The sequence below is a fragment of the Gracilinanus agilis genome, chromosome 1 (assembly GCF_016433145.1).
Source record: "Gracilinanus agilis isolate LMUSP501 chromosome 1, AgileGrace, whole genome shotgun sequence".
NCBI lineage: Eukaryota > Metazoa > Chordata > Mammalia > Didelphimorphia > Didelphidae > Gracilinanus > Gracilinanus agilis.
Window position 1 is genome coordinate 714898019 of NC_058130.1, and position 9210 is coordinate 714907228.

Sequence of the window (9210 nt, forward strand, 5' to 3'; positions counted from 1 at the left end):
GCCTTCTATCTCTTCCCAGTGTGATTGATCATTATTGATGTGTCTTGATGCCCTATTAGTTAAGAAGAGGAGGTTTGAGTGGTTGATGAATGACCAACTGAGAACAATCCAACTCTCAAGGAATCCTACTACTCCCCCCCCCCCACCCCGGGCTCTCATTTACCTTGTGTGGGTCCATTTGGGGGAGGCTCCAATTTCCTTTGCTTCAATCAATCTAAAACCACCCAGCCCCTTGAATCTGTGGATCGTAGAGTGGTCAGGCTTGGCCTGGACAGCCCACCTCCTGGGAGCAGCCAGTATGGGCAGCTTCATTTCCTCAGACCAAACAGAGTTGGGTGCCCAGAGGCTGACAGTGAAGGAGATATGCATGTGTCCTCTTTGAGAGGCAGTGTGCTACAATGCAAAGAGACATTCCAATTCTGCCAAATCATAGCCATGTGACATTGGGCATGCCTCTTAGCTTTGATGGGCCTTCTTTTCCTCATCCGTTAAATGGGAGAGAAAGGTGAGGAGAGGACTTGATGACTTTTAAGGTCCCTTCCAGCTCTAAATCTAGAGTCCTATCATCCTATCATATCTTTCAGTCTATGAGTGGAGATTTCTACATAATTGGTAGATTATTCAATAAATCTTATAATTAAGTCAACTTAGTGTAAGGCTTTTTCTGTATTTCTTTTTTTTAAACCCTTACCTTCTGTCTTAGAATCAATACTGTGTATTGGATCCAAGGCAGAAGAGTGGTAAGGGCTAGGCAATGGGGGTTAAGTGACTTGTCTAGGGTCACAAAGCTAGGAAGTGTCTGAGGGCAGATTTGAACCCAAGACCTCCTGTCTCCGGGCCTGACTCTCAATCCACTGAGCAACCCAGCTGCCCCTTCTCTGTATTTCTTAAAATCTCAACCTGCCTAGCAGATGATTTAACTATGGCTTTATGTGGAAGAGAATGAGGGGCTTATGCTATTTTCCTTCTCAGGGGATGGACAGAGATGAAATGCTATCAGCCAGCAAATCAGGAAGTCAAGAAAGATTTATTTATCTAAAAACCCTGACTCTCTGTCTTAAAATCAATACCAAGTATCAGTTCCATGGCAGAAGAGTGGTAAAGGCTATGTAGGCAATGGGGTTAAGTGACTTGCTCAGGGTCACACATCTAGGAAGTATCTGAGGTTATATTTGAACCCAGGACCTCTCATCTCCAGGCCTGGCTCTCTATCCACTGAACCACTTAGCTGCCCTTCAAGAAGTATTTATTAAAGACCTGATATATTCTAGGTACTGCACTGGGGATTCAAAGACAGAAGTGTAACAGCCCTTTTCCTCAAGGAGCTCACAATCTAATGCAGGGAATGACATGGAAACAACTTTATTATAAACAAGATAGAGACAGGATAACTGTCTAATATAAAAGAAGACACCAGCATTAAGGAGTAAAGGCTTCTTGAAGTAGGTAGGATTTTAGCTGGGACTTGAAGGAAGCCAGGAGGTAGAGGTAAAGAGGAGGAGAGAGTTCATGCATGGGGGACAGCTGGTGAAAATGCTTGGCATAGGGAGATCAATTGTGTTTTGTTTTAAGAACAGCAAGAAGACCAATCTCAGTGGATCTCAAAGTACATAACTGGGGTTGAGGGAGAGAGAAAGGTGGAAAAGACTCTCTTCTGTCTGGATAGCCCACCTCCTAGGCAGCTTCATTTCCTCAGATCAGAGTTGGGTACCCAGAGGTTGACAGTTGACATGTGCCCTCTTTGAGAGGAAGTGTGGTAGAAGGGGCCAAACTGTGAAGGGCATTGAACAGATTTCATATTGGAAGTGATAGGGAGTCACTGGAACTAATTGGATAGGGAAGGGGGTGACCCAGTCAGATCTTCACTTAAGGAAGATCATTTTGGCCAGCTGAATGGAAGATGGAATGGAATGAAACTTGTGGCAGGGAGTCCAAGGAACAGGCTTTGGAACTGTCCAGGCGTGAGGTGATTAGGGTAGGGTAGTAGCATCAAAGGAGAGAAGGGGCTATATATACAGCACATGCAAGAGATGTTACAAAGGGGAAGTCAAAAGACCATGGCAACTGATTGAATATGGGAGGTGGGATTAAAGAGAGTCAAGCATGGCACCTCAGCTTCAAGCCCGACTGACTGGGAGGATGGTGTGTTGCCCTCAACAGTAGTCTTAACTGTTGCTATGCCATTGGACTTTGATGAAGAGAGTGAGGTTGAAGATTTTGCTCAACTCTGCCTCACTTAAATCCAACTTATGTGAGAGTCAAAAGACATTATCATTGCTGTCATTTTGGTCCTCTTGAGTACAAAGGACAACAACTAAAAGGGAAGATAGGAAGAGTGAGACATTTGGGGGGAAAGCTAATGAGTTCAGTTTTAGGCACGTTGGGTTTAAGATGTCTGCAGGAAACCCAGTTTGAGATTTCCAGTAGGCAGTTGTAAGACCAGACCTCTGTAGGACTAAATAAGTAGACATGAGAATCATTAGTATAGAGATGATCATTGATTCCTTGGGAGCTGATGAGATCACCAAATAAAATAGGAGAGAAGAGAAGAGACAGAGCCCAGGACAGAGCCCTGTGGGATACCTGTCATTAGTAGATGTGATCTAGATGAAGATCCAGCAAAGGAGACAGAAAAGAAGCAGCTATACAGATAGGAGGAGAATCAAGAGAGTAGTGTCATGGAAACTCTGAGAGAAGAGGGTATCAAAAAGAAAAGAGTGATCAACAGAGTCAAAGGCTCCAGAAACATCAGTAAGTTTTAGGATTAAATAATGATCATTGATTCCTTGGGAGCTGATGAGATCACCAAGCTTCTATAGAGACAATTAAGAGTTCAATGATAACTTTGAAGAGTTTGGAGGTCAGAAGTCCATGTACAGTTGAACTGGTTCACCTAGAGTTCAATATGGGGACAAGAAAAGAGCATAACTAGTGCAGGGAGAGGAGTCGAGGAATTGGAGATCACAGTGAAAATGAAGAATAGGATTTGGATTTGCAAGGCAGGGGGAGAGGTGGGGTTAAATTAGATTGTGAGTAGATTAGGGAATTAAAGATTTCATAAATGGAAGTGGTATCCTTGTGGGCAATGGCAAGCTCATGGGTATGACCGTGTCTGTTTTTAACTGAGTTGGGAGGAAGGAGTAGATCATGGGAAACTTAGATGAGTAAATTTCAGAATTTCAAAGTCAGGAGAATTCCAACTCCGCAACCTTGACCAGTAAGTCAAAGGAATGAATGAAAGTGTAAGCACTGATGGAGAGGGAGGTGAAGGAGACTGTGTGGCAGGAGAGAGCTGGGTCTCAGTAAGAACTAGAAGAACCAGGAATTGTTTTAACATAAAAGCAAGTTTATTACTATGAAGCAAACATTCCATAGAGTACAACATGGAAGGGTTGGGTTGGAACGGGATAAGGTGAGGGATTAGTTTGAGGGGAATTGGAATAAGGGACCAGGTAGTGAGGGATGGAGAATTGACTAATGCTAGCCAGGTTGTGTGTGTGTGTGTGTGTGTGTGTGTGTGTGTGTGTGTGTGTGTGTGTGTGTCAGAATCACTGGAAAGAGGTAAATGGTGGGGAGGAGAAGAGAAAATTAAAAGTATTTATTTAATATCCATTATGGGCCAGGCACTGTGCTAAAGGCTTTACAAATATTATCTCTTTTCATCCTCCCAACAACCCTGTGAGGTTGGTGCTGTTAGTATCCCCATTTTACTGCTGAGAAAATAAGGCAAAGAGAGGTTAAATGACTCACCCAGGTCATAGAACTAAAATGTGTCTGAGGCTATATTTGAACTCAAGACTTCTTGACTCCAAACTCAATGTGTTAAGCATAGTTAAGCATAATCAGTTCAGGTGGGTTACCAGCATCCCTAGGGTTCTGGCTATGGAGTAGCATCATTAGGCAGCTTAAACAAAGGGATTGGAGAGAGAATATGATTGAATGGAATGTTTTTCCTTTCCAGGCAGGGAGGAAGAGGCCAGCAGAGGAGACCGGAGTGTACTGGAATGAATTTCTTCCCTGTCCCCTGAAGGCAGGAGACCAGCATAGAATGACATCTTATCACTGACACTTTTCCCACTCCACCCTTTCTCTAACCTCTCCTCTATGGAGCTGGGGGGGGGGGGGGGCTTGGGTCTGGCCTAGCCAGGCCTTTCTCATCCCTGGACTACTTCCTTCTCCGGAAAACCTGCCATATGTAGTTTATCAGTAGATAGTCTGTTGTCCTAGAAGGAATGTGGGCCTTTGAATCAGCTAAGACCTGGGCTGAAACCCTGCCTGGTACACTGATTCAAACACTTAACCCCTCACATTCTCCGTTGGCTCATCTGTAAAATAGAGACATCCCACAGGGCGATTTTGAGGCTCTGATGAGATAATACACATAAACCACTTTGGAAACCCTAAAATGCATCTAAGCTTTAGCTTATTAAAGGGATGCTCTGTGTGGTAGAGAGTTCCCTGATTGCATTCCTCAGAACCCCCTTCCCCCAAAGTGTTAAGATTTCAGACATGCTGGGAGGAAAATAAGTAATCATCTCCCCTTGGCAGATTTCAGTTTGTCCTCGGGAAGGACATATCTTTCCTACCTGCACTGGGGGGGTGGAGGGGAGAAAGGGGGATGGGAACATCCCAGCAGCCATTCTCAAGGAAATCTCTCATTCCTCCTTACTCAAGTTGGAAGGGCTCTCAGAGGTCGTGTAGTTCACCTCTTTCATCTTACAGTTGAGAAAACAGGCCCAGAGAGGTTGTGACTGCCAAAGGATTACACAGTGAGCTGTAGAGTCAAGATTCAATGCCACATTAGTCAGGTATTTTTTTAAGCATTTACTATGTGACAGATCCTGGAGATACAAAGAAAGATGAAAATAGTCCCTGCCCTTAAGGAGCTTACAGACCAGTGGAGGTAACAATCTGCAAACAACTAAAGGAGACATTTACAGAGAAAAACCAAAACAGTTTCTGTTGTACCACAGCTGCCAGCGTGTGGTATTGTGCCACTATTGCACCACACCTTTGAGATGCTTTCTGGCTCTTCTCCATAGGATGAGCTTGAGTGTCCATTCAGCACCCACTAAGGAGAAGGATGAGCTCTGCTTCAAGGACAGAGAGGTCAAAAGTGAGACATCCTAAGACATGTTCTAAGAGATATATATATATATATTGGTCGGAAGACACATGACCTTGGACAAGTCTTCTCCCCCTTCTGGAACCCATGAAATTATAAATGTCAGAGCTGGGAAGGATGGTACAACAAAGGGCACCTGGTTCAACCTAATTCTTTAAGGAATCCTCTCTGACATTTCTGATGAGGGGACATCCAGCCTCTGTTTGGTGGCTTCCAATATTGGGGAAATAATTATCTCCTGAAGAAGTTCATTCCATTTTGGTTAACCATTGGGATTCTCTTCCTTTGACTAAGACTAAACCTGCCTTTTTGCAAATTCCATTCCCAGTTCAAGTAGAACAAGTCAAATCCCCTCAAATACTCCAGGACAGTAATAATATATCCCCAGATTTTCTCTTCTTCAGACTGAGCATCCCCATTTTCTTTTACCATTTGTTTGAATGGCGTGTTTCCATTTCTCAACTATGCTTACTAAATTTTCTTGATTAATTAATTGATGGATTGTTCTGAAGGTGAGCCCACAACTTTTTTGTCAGTATCTTTTCTTAAATGCGGCCCTAGCACTGGACACAATACTCAATTGTTTCCTCTAGAAGATGAAATCTTTAGATACGTGATAATTTGGGACTCAGGAGGACTCTGGAGATTGTCTAGCTTGATTCTTTCATTTTAAAGAGAAAGATGCCGAGGCTTTGACAGGGAAAATGATTTCTACAGGAAGATTTTCCAAAGTTCCTTCTCTCTGTTGATGATTTCCCATTTATTCTATATATAATTACGTAATTATTTGTAAGTCACCTCCCTCTATCACCTCCAAAGATTGTGAGTTCTTTGAGGGCAGGGACTCTCTTTTGTCTTTTCTTGTACTCCTGGTACTTATCATAGTGCCTGGTATACAGTAGGTGCTTAGTAAATGTTTGTTGACTAATTGACTTATCTAAAGTCACAAAGGTGGTAAGTGATAGGGGAAGGATTCAAACCTAGTTCCTCTGGTTTGAAACCCTTTTTTCTTTCCATTAAATCACAGCCACTCATGAATTGATATTCTCTGAGACCACCCCACTCCATCTTTATGATTGGAAGCATCATCAAGATCCCTTCTCCTCCCACACACAAAAAAACAGAGCTAAAAGGAGCCTTTGAGAGCATCAGGTCATGAGTAACAGTGTGATTCAGAGGTCCTCTGACTGAGCAATGAGCATCTTGGGGGCATTTCCAGTATCAACTGGTCAGGAACTGACTCATCTGGCCTTATTCTGACCACCCACACTTAAACCCATCCCCCTTCAGAGTCAAACCTGCCTTCTTGTCCCCATGTCACTGACTTCTCCATGGACCAATGACTGGGAGGGCAGGAGGAGGATGGAGTGGAAGTTATTACCTTCATCCAAGAGCAAGGGTCAGTTCAGGCCACTTTCATAATCATTTTTCTTACCAGCTCTTATGTGGCACTGAGGTTGCCTCAGTGCTTCATGGGAGAGTTGGCCCTTTCAGTTTGCTTCCAACCCACTCCCTTTCTGGTCCCCTCTTTGTAGTCAAAGAGCTGTCCCTTACTACTTGGATGACCTTTGGCTTTAGGCCACTTAACTTCTCCAGGCCTCAGTTTCCTCATCTATAAAATGTACAATCTGATTATCTCTACTTCATATTTAATTTTTTTCTCTGTTCCTTATTTAATTTTAAAAATAATTAATTCACTTTAAACATTCATTTTTCAAAATTCTGAGTTCCAAATTCTCTTCTTCCTCCCTCTAGCCCCTCTCTTCCCCTTTGGGAAGGCAAGCAATAGAATATCAGTTAATCATGTGAGGTCATGAAAAGCATATTTCCATAACTAAGGTTACTTCCAACTCTAAATCTTAGGATTCCTTATTCCTTGGTAATGGACAAAGACTAGGGTACCTAGTGTTGAGTGACTTCGGTCCATCTCCAGATAGCATTCCACTCTTCTCTACATTCCCAATCTGACATTTCTTGCAAGGCCCAGTTCATATCCTAGAGATGACATCAGTTTGACTACTCCAAAAAAGTGATCCTTGCTTCCTCTGAATTTTCCTAGCTCTTAGAATCCTCAGGGCCCAGATAATAGCCCTAATCTCACAGACCTTGAGAGATCTCTTGTATTGTTATTCGGTTATCACAGAATCATCTTATCACCAAGTGACAGAGCTGGAAAGAACCTTAGAGATCCAAGAATCACACAAAATTGCAGAAGCTCTGAGTTACTGTATAGATCAGGGGAATCTGATGTTTTTCCAGATAGCTCCTCTGCTTTCCTCTCACGCTCACTGTTGAAAAGGTTTTCCGTGAATTAAACCTAAATCTGTCCCACCCATGAATCCTAATTCTATACTTGGAGGCCAATTTGGTTGTTGTTCTGCTACTCGAAGAGGACCAAAATGGCATCTCTATGGGTGATGTCTTGATTCATGCATAAGTTGCATGAGTGAGGCAGTGCTGTAAGGGAGCCAGAGTTGTACAAAGTCATCAAAGATCACTTCGTCTTCCAGAGTCACTGAAGTCTGGTGGCAAGACAAAAGTCAAGAAGACCAGTGATGGCTCGGGATGGAGGACGAATGACCATGGCTCCTTCCATGTCTTACTAAATTCTAAGCGCTCCCTAGCCCCTGCTTCAACCACCTTCATGGATGTTGGAACAACTTGTTCTTATCTGCCCCTTCCATCAGTGGAACCTTCACATGCTTGGAGCAGACACCTCCATAATTCACCTACAGGTATGAGGTCTGTTGGTTACTCTCAATCTGGCTTAAGCTGCCTGCCAAGGTGGTTTACCAGAGTGTGGCCCCTTTGCATGCTGCAGCTTTTTGACTTTTTTTTTTATTTTAAACCCTTAACTTCTGTGTATTGACTTATAGGTGGAAGAGTGGTAAGGGTAGGCAATGGGGGGTCAAGTTACTTGCCCAGGGTCACACAGCTGGGAAGTGTCTGAGGCCAGATTTGAACCTAGGACCTCCTGTCTCTAGGCTTGGCTCTCAATCCACTGAGCTATCCAGCTGCCCCCATGCTGCAGCTTTTTGGAGCCACGAGAGAGAGCTGGGTGGCAGGTGGACACCAAAGGAGAAAAGTGGCCCTGGAAAAGGCTCAGCACCCCCCCTCCCCCGTGGAGGTGCCAAGTAGAACAAGTCTAAACTATCTTCCACATGACTGTCCTTTAACTATTCGGATGACATCTATCACATCTCCCCCACTTATGTTTGGGGCTGGCACCGGCCCAGGTCCACACAGTTGACAAGTAGCAGAGCTGATAGTCAAACTCAGGCTCTCTAACTAAACTCATTGAACTCTCCAGTACTCCAAGCTTTTCCCATGGGATTGGTTCCTCAGTCTGTGCCTTCTAGTACAGCTCACTCAGGCAGTTCACAGCAGCCCCAAACAGCTTACTCTGCTCTGAGAGAAGCTTAGGGTACAAGCTATTTACAGAATAGGGCACAGCAGGTGACTACAGTTCTAGTGCCTCTAGTTTCCCTTTCTTTTTAGTGCTTTCCCCATATTTCCTTTCCAGATCCTTTGCTATCTTAGTTTCTCTTAGCTCTCCAGGTCACTGAATAAACAAGGTTCTTTCTGGCTGGGCACAGCTCCACACCACCTTCCCCACAGCTGCCTCAACCCCATCTAGGCAGCTTCTCAGGATTTTCACCATTTTTTATTTGAGCCAGCTCTTCCCTGGCCCAGCACGCAGCCCACAAGTGCTGAAGAAGACTCCTTTACTCTCTCCTTTGAGGCTGTTTGCCCTCTTTTTTTTGGAAGTCTCAAGTTGCTTGACATCTTAACCTTCCTATTTCCACACCCACAAAGATCTTTCCTGGGTGGCACAAAGCTCATGCCAGTGTAAGAAGACAATGACATTGGAAATGCAAATAGCAGCATTACCATTAACACATCTAAAACACAATTGTACTTTGATTACTCTTGCCTTACCCAGACTGGATTTATTCAGCATTTCCATAATTGGGGGGAGTGAGGTTTTCCTTTGTTTGTTCATTCATTCCTTCATTTGTTCCTTCCCTCCCTGCTTCCTTCCTTCCTTCCTTCCTTCCTTCTTTCCTTCCTTCTTTCCTTCCTTC